Below are 12,411 nucleotides of genomic sequence, written 5' to 3'. Positions count from 1 at the left end.
CATGAAAGAAGATACACGTTTCTCTAAATCTTAATATTGATGGAAAGCTTGAGTTGAATCATTGGCAACAGATACTATCAGTTTCCTGTCTCGGTGTGACCAGCTCAAGTAACTAACTCATCTTTGAGAAAATGTTCGACAAATGCCACAATGTGCATGACTTTCGTTGGCCAGTTAGTTGGTCATTGGAATGAAAATGATATCCCATGAAAAACTTCTAGTTTGACTTGGGACTCAACAAAAATTTTAAATAATGAAGCTTAACTCTTCCTGTTATAGACTTCTCTCACTCAGAGCATTTATTTGAAAAACCTCTTGAGTTTCTTTTCTGTGTTTTTGAAAAGTATGAAATCTCTCAACAATCCATAGTCAGTTTTATGCGATAGGAAAATCTTTCTCAAGGACCTGACAATCATCTCTTCCAAATGTAAATGTCCAAGGACAATTACACCCCTCCCTCTCAGTTTCTGAGAGAGGGTCTGTGAGAAAGGTAGAAATTTAATGCTGCTGGTTGCCTTGCTACCAACTACAAAACTTAACTGCCATAAAAATAGACATTTATTTCCCCATTGAATAAAATCAATTTTACTAACATAGATGATCACCCCAATTACTAGGTGAGTTTAAGACAAAATGTGTTTAATAAATAGTTTAGTCAAGTCCTTTCTCTTGGGCTCTGGTTATTTTAAGAACAAGGATATAACAGTTGCACCACTTGACTTTATAAAAGAGTGATTTTTTTTTTTTTTCTGTCTTTGCAATATCCTAGCAATTGCCTGTGATGTGCATCTCGTTCTGGTTTAATGTATATTCAGTAAGGAGGCAGTTTTCCCACTCTACAGCCTTCATGGAGAAGTTTTCTGTTAGGGAAAGTTCTTGTTTTCCCAATCCATGTCAACATGTTTTATGTGTACTTCCTGTTTTGTCACTGAAGATTTTAAAAACATGTGAGAACCAGGTTCAAGGTTTAATTACATCAATCATTTTAATGTTTTACCAAGAACTCTGTTAATTAATATTGCTTTTCTGTTTGTCTGTTCTTCTGAAAGTCCTTGGCAGTGAAGAATTCACAGCTTCCAGACAGTACCTTGGTTCATGCTAAAACATTGGAAGCTTTATTCACCATTGGTTTTATGCCAGGTGTGAAAATATAAGCACAGTGGAAGAGACAAATACCATCTCAGCATTATAAAAAACATAGTTTTGGCTTCAGAGTACTCTTGAGTGTCAGTATCCTCCAGGGTTCCCAGACAGCTTGAATTTCAGTTTCATTGTCTTAATTTCTATTCAGGTTTGGGTGGGAATCTAAAGTCCAGTTCCTGGACCATATGACATAATTAAAAGGTGAGGCTGGATACCACACCTTCATTTTGATCAATTTAATCATTTTGAGGTTTTAGCAATGGACTGAAGGCTATAAAGTTAATTGGGTCCTTGTTTCAAGGGCAACTAGTTAGGGATTTTAATTTTATAACATACATAGCGTTATAATTTGCTCTTTGGTGTAAAGAATCATCTGCCTTTTTAATGGCCCCAAATTTTTGGACTTCATTTCTTTGCATTTCTACTTCCAAGGCAGACTCTTTTTTTTCTTTTTTTAGTATTTCAAATTTTATTAAATATTTACTCTTGCTGTTAAATTACTGAAATAAAGTTGTAAATCCATATATTATATATTTAGTCCTTGAAGAGGCTCCAATCATTTAACAGATTCTGGCCTGAGGATAGTAATTATATAGATCACTTGATAAGAAGGTTCCATTCATAAACTTACTGAATATAAAAACAGACCTCATGACCTATAAGTCAGCAAATATATTCTCCAGAGTTTGAGTTAGTTATTGTATTACCATCTCCAGAGGGAAAGAATAGATATGTGTGTGTACATGTACATATTCATTCACTTATTAATTACAGGAACTGGCTCATGTGATTGTTATTCCAGAGGCTGTGAAGTTCTATGACCTGTCGTCTTTTAGAAGGGGGATCAGGAAAGCTTGGGATGTAATTTAGTTGAATGCCTGAGAACCAGGAGTGTCACTATCCAAGAGCAAGAAAAGATGGGTGTCCCATTTCATAGTGAGTTTGACCTTCCTTTGCTTCTTTCTTCTAATCAGGCCCTGAATGGAATGGATTTCACATGGTAGAGGGTGATATTCAGTACTTGATTTATTGATTCAAATACTCATCTTTTCCAGAAACACCCTTAAAGACACACCCAGAAGTACAGTTGTGTCTTACCAATTATTTGCACATTTCTTAGTCCAATAAATTGAAGCATAAAACTAAATATCACAATTATGTTTAAGAGTAGAAGAGAGTCAATTCTGGCTGTAGCTTTCTATTCATGTACACACATAGTCGTATTATTGATGATAGTATTAAATATGAATTTCAAATTGCTTTTATTTAAGAGAATTTGAGAGCTTGGGAGATAATAGTAGCAAAGTATGTTATCATGTGTTCATTAATTTGAGTTTCCCATACTGAATTTCTCATATTTTCTTAGTTGATCATCTACTAACTGATGATGCTATTGCAGCATGAAATAAATAATAGTACTCTATTGAATAAATCCTTCAATAATAGTATGATATACTTAAAAATATCTGTGTTCTACAAAGGTGATTTTATATATTGTCCATCAAATCTGCCTTTAATTATAGATAGGACAAATGATAGCATAAACATTGAGATAGATCGACTTTCTCGAACAAAACATAAAAATGAAAACTTTTCCAAGTTGAGTGAAATGAGGACTATCCTTTTATAGAAATTGATACTGCCCTATGTACAAACTTTCACTTAAAAGTATACTCTATATGGGTTAGTAACACTGCAACCTCTGTGTGTGTATACTCATATTGAACAAATGAGATGATAGCAAGGGTGGGTTCCATGTTTCTTATTATAAGAAGCAAAAACTAAAGATAGCAATGGGAGAGACTAGAATGAACCATTTGTTACTGGAGTAGATTGGGAGTCATCAATATGAATTCATGTTTAGCATAAAATAGATGAAAATAGGCAGATAAATAATTATGAATTTCTGTATACGTGGGTTAGTGTACATTGGGATATTTCCTTGTGTTCACAGAGAGAACCTAAAAGCAACAATGCCCCAGTAACAATGAATACACCCAACGCTCTGATCTTGGAGAGTTTAATACCACTCTCCAATAAAAAAGACCAGTGCTATACTTGAGAGATCTCTGAGTTTAAGGCAGGACTATAGAGTATCAAAGATGAGTCTCAAGCATCTTATATTAGCAAGTAACAATGTTGAAATCCACTGATGGAGGTATGTCAAAGGGTAAGAGAAAATAACTGAAAGAGCTCTCACTGACCAAAGCTGGATAGGTTTGAGTAATAGTATAGTATTAGATTATAACCCAAACTTGACTACCTAGTATTTCTAGATTGAAATAAATAAATGATTGTACAGATTAATTGGAGAATAGCTAATTTTCTATATCAAATTTCATGTATTTCATATATCTGTGGATTCCACATCTGCTCGACCAACGTGGATTGAAAATATTCAAGAAAAACAAATGTACCATTACTGAACATGTACGGATTATTTTTGTTTTATTCCCTAAAAAAAAAAAGCCTCATAAATGAACAACTACTTACATAGTATTTGCATTATATTAGTTATTATGAGTAATCTAGAGATGGTTTAAAAGTATGCAAGGGGATGTGTGTAGGTTACATGTAAATGCTATGTCATTTAGAGAAAGGGGCTTGAACATCTTGGATTTTGAACATCTTGATTTCCAGGAACCAGAGGAATGGCTATAGTTTATGTAGCTACCCACTTCCTCAATGAGGTGTGAAATATAATTCTCCATCCCTTAAGAATGGGTTATGGAAGCACCTGACTTCCAAAAATTGAAGTTTAAAAATAAGGTGTTTATGGGGTAGAAACCTGGCCAACACTCCCTCAGCTAAGTGATCAGTGTTAACATTCAAGTCAGTTACTAGCATGTTTCTTTGATATGATGTGACAATATTAGCTTTTCATTTGTGATTATTTTGTCCAAAATCCATAACTGCTGTATTACCATGAGGAAAAAAATCCATATTGTATTACTTTCTAGAAACATCTGATCAGTACTCCTCAAAGTGTCAAGATCATCAAAAATAAGGAAAACCTACTAAGCTATTATAACCCTGAAGGTCCTAAAAAGACATGATGACTTAATACAATCCAGATGTGACTGTTGTCTGAAACATGAATCTGAGATATGGCAACTGTGGAAAACATAAGAAAAAAATATGAAATTTCATAAAATGCCCACCCCAAACCCAAAATTTACTTGAAATTTCCATGAGTGTCATGACTTCCTTATAGTTGAGAGACCTCACATACTGAAACCTCTTTATTTAATGAAACATACTCTGTGTCATATCACTTAAAGTTCTAAAATTCTTGAAAATTAAATAAAGAACTACAAAAAAGTTTTGCTGGAATAGCTTTACTATGACTTAAATATAGGTACATTTGTTCAGTTGTCATTTCTCTGTGTAAAAACAAACTAATTTAAATCTTATTTAAAACGTGGGCATCTTCATTACTCTAAATCATACTGGTTTATGAAGACAGGGGAACATTAGATTTGTCCATCATCTGCTATGGTTTCTGAAATGCCAGAATTATACAAAAATATCGAAAAGAGAACATAAGATAGAATTTGAAATACTGGAAAGATTACTGAAAAAAAAAAATAACCACTGCAAATAATGTACCTAAAGCATTTTTGTGATTGAAAAAACTGGCAAAGAAAATTATTTTTTAGTAGTATGATCTGTTTTGATTCTACTTTGTGGCTTCTGATATTCCTGATTCCCATCCTCACTCAGTAGATTTTCCCTTATCGTCCATTTGTCTCTTTTCAAAAATAGTGGACTGTAGCTTCTCAAAAGACTTAAAAATTATTATTAAGTTACTATGTTCTATTCTTTGGCAGTTTATCACTCAGCAAGAATAAAGTAAATGTGCTGAAACAAAAGGAAATGAACACTAAAGTTTCTTAATACGAGAGAATAAGATTAATATCAATTGCCTATCTTATTCAAGGATACATTATCTAGTTTATGAACCATTCTTTGGCTCAAATTTCAGTCAGGTATATACACGATCATAAACTCTGTACCACCAAAATGAGCAGGGAAACGCTGTCCTTAAAATCAAATATATATTGTATATGTCTTACATTAGCTTTTGAATAACTTATCCTTCAAGCCACATTACCAACCGCTTATTTTTTCTTTACCATAGTGTTATGGGTGCTATCTATCTTATTTTTTATTTCTATCCCATATTTATACTTCATTGTAATAGAAAGGCTTTCATTGACTTTTCAAATCATTTTGCAAGTACTTACTTCAACAGCATAGGCAGATAAATGCATATAATACCCAGTTATATAAATGGTAATTTTGATAAATGTCATACATTGATGCTAACTAGATATTTGCTCATTTTTTTCAGATAGAGTCTTAATTCTTTTTTTTATTTCAATAGAGTATATAAGTTGTGTTCAAATAATTGAATTTTGCATAAAATACTGAATTGAACCACAATACTCAATGATATAAAATGAAAAGTTTGCTCTTGTTTAAGATACTATAAACCTAGACCTGATCTTCATATATCAAATAATGAAAAATAATGACTCCAAAGACATTCAACAGTAACAAATGGGAAAATAAGTCAATCACAGAAAGTGATCCAAATATATATGGGAATATAATTTGTAAAAATAGTTCATTGGTAAAGATGTAATTGTTTATACATACACAGAGGAACTCCTGAACACCAATTTGGAAATAAACAAAGTTGGAAGCTTATATAACAGAACATATAATTCAGATGGATTGGACACTCAAATTTTAAAAGTGAAGAGCAGAAAGAAAAAAGTTTAAAAAATATCTAGCAATATTCCTAAATAACAGTAAGTTTGGGAGTGACTACTTTGTTTATCATTAACTCTCAAGTTTGCAAATTCACAAGTATTAAAATGAAACTTAATGGTTGCATTTATAAGTTGGAAATATAATATAATGCTTATGTATATATTATATTAATATTATAACACAATTATATGCATATTATTATTATCAAATAATTACATATAATGGACTGTTTTTAAATTTTTGTGGGTGTTCTGCCTCTGGGAAAATGAAAGAAAATGGGTTAAAACAGAAATTTTAGCTTTTCTAAAAAAGAAATACAAGTAATTTTATTATGCATACATTTAATTTTTTGGATGTCAAATTCATAAAAGTCTACCTAGTTGCCAGAAAAGAAAATATTTGAAGTATAGAAGAGGTGTGATATTCATAAGACATATGAAAATTTTGCAAATTGATAAATAATGAAAGTGTGTATGACCAAATTCACATTAATATATGTATGAACTATAGGCTAAATGTTGATTTTTTTTTTAATTTCATAGTGGATCTAAAGCCTGCTGCACACAATTTCTTAGAATGATTGTCTTTTCAACTTTACATTAGTTCCTTGATAAAAAACAGTTTATTGACCATATATATGTGAGTCTATTTTTTGATCTCTGATCCATATAATGATCAATACGTTTATCTTTATTCCAATACCACAGTGTTTTGATAACTGTAGATTCAGGGTAAAATTTAAAATTACAGTAAAAGCTTCAAACTATAATTTTTTTCAAAATTGTTTTAAATATATTAGGTTACTTGATTTTCTAAATAAAGTTTACAATTAGCCTGTCACTTTCTTAAAAATAAATACCTGTTTTGATTAAGTTTGTGTTGAATCAGTAAATTAATTTAGGTAAAGAATGCAATTGTAACAATATCCATTCATCTAATTCATAAGCAGATAATCATTATGACTTTTATTTCTCATTCTTCTAATAGACCTGGAGAGGATATTTGCTTTATTCTTTTTCTTAAGTTGATGACAGGAAGAAATAGTCCAACAACAATAAGTATCAAATAAGGTTAAATATAAGTTTTGTGTGGAAGTCCTTTATCAGATGTGAAAGTTTCTTGCTGGGCAATATATGGATTATTTTAAATTGTGAATTGGCACAAATTTGTCAGTTTCTTTTCCTCCAACTATATTTAGACAGGCATTTTCTAAAACTTATCTAGTCAACTGATATTGTTAATTGCATTTATTAATTTTCAGATGTTGATTCAGGCTGGAATAAATCCAACTTGATTTTTAATTTTTTTTATACATTGATGGACTTTGTTTTCTCTAAGATTTTAAGTATTGTTGCATCACATTTATAATGAATATGAATTTATGTGTAGTTTTTTAATTAGCATGTGATGGACTTAAAATTTCACATAGCACATCCTCCTAATTCTTTGAAGAATTAATATTTCTTTCTTACATCTTTGTTAACTCTTATCAGTGATGTCAACTAGTTCTGAATTTTATATTATGAAGAGGTTACTTGACTGTTTACATCTAATCTAATTCTTCTTGAATAAACTTTAGTAAGTTGTGTCTTTTTAAGAATTTTTCCATTTTATCTCTGATGTATGTGATTGAACAGATTAATAGAGTGCTTCAGAGGATTCCTTTATGATCATTCTAATGCCTTATAGATATCTCTCTATTCTTAGTGATATTCCTAACTTAGAAATCTACTTATTTCTTTTAATATAACCAGTGACTTGTGATAATGCTTATGTGATATGCAGTTATCCATCCTTGTGCTTTAACTTATCTGCATCTGTCTGCATATTTATTTTGAAAGTGGATTATGATAAAAATTATATGTGTGAATCTCGTTATGTTATCCAGTTGACAGTTTTTTTTCTTTATTTGGAGTGTTTAACTCATTTACATTTAAGGTACTTTCAGATTGGATTTGAAGCCATTGCCTTGTTGTTTGTTTTCTATTTGTTCTCTTATTTCTTTAACAGAAACAAGAAAAAAAAAAAAAAACTTCTTGCTTTCCTTTGGAATAGCATTATTTTCTTGTGTGGTATATTACCTTTTCTGTTTGTTCATTAGCTATGCCTTCTTCATTTATACCTTGCTGATATTGCAGCTGAGGTATGATTGTCAATATCTGTAGCAGTTTCAGGTTGTTATGTTGGATGGGCAGTATGTATGTAATTGGCATACTTAGGTGGAGGCAGGTGATTCTGTTCATCATCTTGCAAGGCAAACAGTAGTTTCCTCTAACAATGAATTATCTAACCCAAAATGAAGTTCTTATCTAAGATGTTTAATATACCACCCGGTGATATGAAAGCAGTTCTGTTCAAGCATAATCATCTTAAATCAGTGAACTTCTACTTCCTCCTGTCATGTGTACTAATTCTCTACTTTCTTCTGCTTGTATTAAAATCCTCACAGAGCATCACTGGTAATTTTGTTTCAGTTGATTGCTTAAAAATGATTATAAATGAGAAACAATATGTTCTATTTATCCATATCACTTTCTCTGACCCTCTGTTCCACTGTGTATATCTCAGTCCCCTGAGAGTATCTTTTCACTTCACCCTGGAAAAATTCCTTTGACTCTTCTTACATGCATTTCTTTTGACAATACATTCTCATTCTGAGTAAGATTTTATTTTGCTTTTATCTTACACAAATGGTATGAATCTACATCGTGCACAACCATAGAAAGGAAATGATGTACCTCATTTGTGTATAATGAATCAAAATGCAGTCTGTAAAAATAAAAAATTAAAATTAAAAAAAACACATATATGTACCTTTACTCTGTTTAGAATTCTGAATTGACAATAGTTTCTTCTCTTTCATGTTATTGTTTTTCTGTCTTGAAGAGTTATTGATAAAATTTGAGTGTCAGGATATACCATTGTTCCTCTCTATAGAGTCTATTTTCTCTCACTGCTATTAAGATTATTCTCCATTACTTGCATTCAATAATTTTATTATGATGTGCTTTGATTTTTTTATGTTTACTATGCTTACCATCCATTATTGTATCTGTTGATTTCTAGATTTCATCAACTTCATATAATATTCTTCCAGTAGTTCTTCAAGTATCATTTCCCGCATCACCCTACACATTTCCCAGTATTCTTATTACATATCTGTTGACTGCTAACTTTTGTTCCTCAGATTACTGATGCTCTGCTGATTTTCAGTGTCTGGCTCTTTCTCTGTTTTACTTTACTTTTTATTACTATCTTTAAGTACATTGATATTTATTTTCTTCTGCAATATATGATCTACGATAATCTTATCCAGCTTAATAATATTTTAGATATTTTATTGTTCATTTATCATATAACAATTATGTATTTATTATATATGAATAATAATATAACAACATAGGGTAAGTTACAAGTTAAGTTACTTGGGATCAATTTGCATCCAGGTTTGTGTGAAGGCTGACCATTCCCTGATGCTAATATAGTCCCACTACTAAAACACAGTTGTTCTGTATATTCTACCTAATGTCCTGTGTATTATGAGGTCTCTGAATTCTCCTTAGTGGAAATGCAAACAGTTCCCAGCTCTGTGTGAATTGTAGAATTGTTCGATCAACTGTTTTCCAGTGGGTTTTTTGGCTTTGGCATTTTAGTTCATTCATGCAAAGATTGTCTGCCAAATTCTTAAGGGGAGGGTTCACTAGGCCTTTTTTTGTTATCTATGTGCAACCCCTTCAGCTCTAGTATGCTGCTACACAAATAAATAATAGCCACCTTGGCTTTTCCAAACTCCAGTATCTGTCTCCTTATCTCAGCAAGACTACTAGACTCTAATTTCACACCATCTTTGTTGGCACTTTAAAAGTGACTCCTGCAGTAACCTACAGTAATATTAAGGTTGATCTCTCTCTGTCTCTTCTCACCCCCCCAGGTATCACAGTCCTGCAAGGCATGTTGTCCAGAATCTAAAAAAAAAAAAACTTCCTCCAGCATTCCATATATTTGTGATGAGATTATAATTCCTGATGCAGGTAAGATTATTTGAGACGTTTTACAAACTTTATATAAACTGGAATTTTTTTTAGCTTTTAAACAAATACCTGACATCTTAACTTCTGGATCTTTTTTTATGAAGTAAATATGGTTCTCTATGTTTTATTAGAGTAGGTTTTATTATTTTTCTCTCTAATGATTAAGGGGAGGAGGAGATAGGAAAAATGTTAAAGGACACAGGAAAAATAAGTGCAACTGATCTACTGTACAGCAAGATGAGTATAGTTAATGTTATATTTTATTCTTGAAAAATGAAATGACTCTATGTTCAGTTTTCTCACCACAACATTGATATCTGTATGAGGGTAATGTATTTTGTTTTTTAGCTAAATTTAACCATGCCATTATACATACATATTTTTTTTTGAAAAATGTATACATAATACAAACATATTATCAATTTAAAATAATTAAGTATAATAAATGAAATGTTTCTTCTACCTTCTATTAAAGCACAATTCCACACAATTTTCTCACACATGAAATATATATACACATAAAATGCACTCATGAAATGAATGAACTTATAAGATCACCTGTTATATCCTGTTACCCAATTACCGTCTCATTAGGGTGATCAGCAGAATTCCACACTAGGTTAATTACTCACTGAAGCACATTCTTCACTTTTCTTTCAGAATACCACTGTCTCTTGCTTTCTATTCATATTGTCTACTCTGATTTCGTTAAGTGTTGATCTTGGAGAACTCTGAGGCCTGTATTTGTTCCTCTAATCTTCTGTACCTGCGCTTCATCATTTGTTGATCTCATCTAGTTTCATGCTTACTATTTATGAACCAGCAATTAGATCATTGGTATCTCCAGCTACACATTTTATTTGCACTCCAACTTCATACAAATCTTTGCTAAATATTTCTACTGAAATTTCTCTAAATATCAAAGTTTCTGCAAGGGTAACACAACTTTTCTTTCAACCCCAAAGGAACCCCTTCCCAAAGTTTCAGCTAACTTAATAACAGCGATATCCTTCCAACTCATTTTCTTTATCCTTTTGCATCTTTAATAACCACTCTGCAGTGCATTTGGAAGTAACCATGGTATTGTCTTCAAAATACATGCAGGAGCCAATTGCTTCTCTCTGCTGCTATTACTACCTCCTGATACTGTGCAACCACTCTGATTTCTTGAGTGCAACATATATTCTTTGAATTAGTGTGTTTACATTATTCAAAGCACATATACTTCAATAATATTCACTGAATTTTTGGTATATCCCATACTTATTATGTCAATGACCCTGTATGTTCAGGTTCATTATTAGATTGGTCATAGTTTTATTTCAAGGCAAAGTAAAACTGTCAAATTAACATTTGACTAAAGATGATAATTTATATTGAAAATATTTGAATGCATCACATGGAATATAAAAATAGGAAATAGAGTATGAACTCATATAGGAGTAAATAAGGAAATGACAAAGCATAAAGATTTATCACGTTTTTTTATTTATGGATTGCATGGATTTCTGCTTTAACATTCTCTGTATTGCCATGGCCTTTACTGTAACTTACCCCTCCCCCAGATCTGGATGTACGTGATTACCCAGATCCGGTGCCCTTAGATCTTTATGTTTGATTTTATATCATAATTTCATAAGACTTTTATGGTCCATTCCCTGTTGGGTGTTTATGCTTAGTCAGCATGTTGTCTTAAGTTCCTTACCTGTAGTCACAGAATATAAAAATGAGTCTTAAGGCCTTATACAGGGTCTAGGAGATGGGTAATGAAGGCTAGATATTTGAAAGGCAAATTTTTATGTAATATATTGCTAGGAAAGAGACTCTTTAGGAGTCTAAGTAATTTATCCAAGTTTATACAACTAAATTGTGAAGATGTGACTTTTATTTATATAACGATGAAATAAAATTATTAATTTGATTTCAGAATGAATCAGTTTACATAAACTTCTGCCTTTTAAGAAAATTGCTATCCTAATTCAAGATTTATATTCAGGTTATACTAGCTTCATGGAATGATGTGGGTAGTTTGCTATCTTTTATATAAATGTTGTAATTGTCATAAAGAGTGCTTACTTATTAATTGAACTTTTTTATAAAACCCACTCTAGAATGATGAACCAAATATGGGTAATCTCTCTCTCTCTCTCTCCCCCCTCCCCCCCCGTCTATATTCTTTCAGTTTTCATTTAAACAATTGGAAATGAACTTACTAAAGCTTCACTAATATAAAAATGCAATCTAAGTGACAGCTTTTTCCCACAGCTCTTTAAAAAATCGATAGAACAAGGTAAAATAAGTAAATAAGTTCACAGAATTCACAGAATTTTAAATCCTGACAATATATATAAATTCGAGAAAACTAGAAAGTTCTCTCAGAAAGTAGAAATTGGCTTAAGTACAAAGATTTTGACCATGTTCTAATGGATAGGCTACAAAGGATAGTTCTGTACTCAAA

General features: G+C 31.5%; 1 long non-coding RNA gene across 1 annotated transcript in view; it reads left to right on the top strand.

Annotated features, from left to right (window-relative positions):
* Window positions 1-9,946, top strand: part of LOC124984485 (uncharacterized) — a 32,685-nt gene extending 22,739 nt beyond the window's left edge. Inside the window, exon 2 of the long non-coding RNA XR_007108689.1 lies at window positions 9,854-9,946. This is a non-coding gene — a long non-coding RNA (uncharacterized LOC124984485). The remainder of the gene's footprint in view (window positions 1-9,853) is intronic.
* The last annotated feature ends 2,465 nt before the right edge of the window (window positions 9,947-12,411 follow it).

The sequence above is a fragment of the Sciurus carolinensis genome, chromosome 5, assembly GCF_902686445.1.
Source record: "Sciurus carolinensis chromosome 5, mSciCar1.2, whole genome shotgun sequence".
NCBI classification, from domain to species: domain Eukaryota; kingdom Metazoa; phylum Chordata; class Mammalia; order Rodentia; family Sciuridae; genus Sciurus; species Sciurus carolinensis.
Note: the sequence above shows the minus strand (reverse complement) of the source record. Positions and strands in the feature narration are given on the sequence as shown.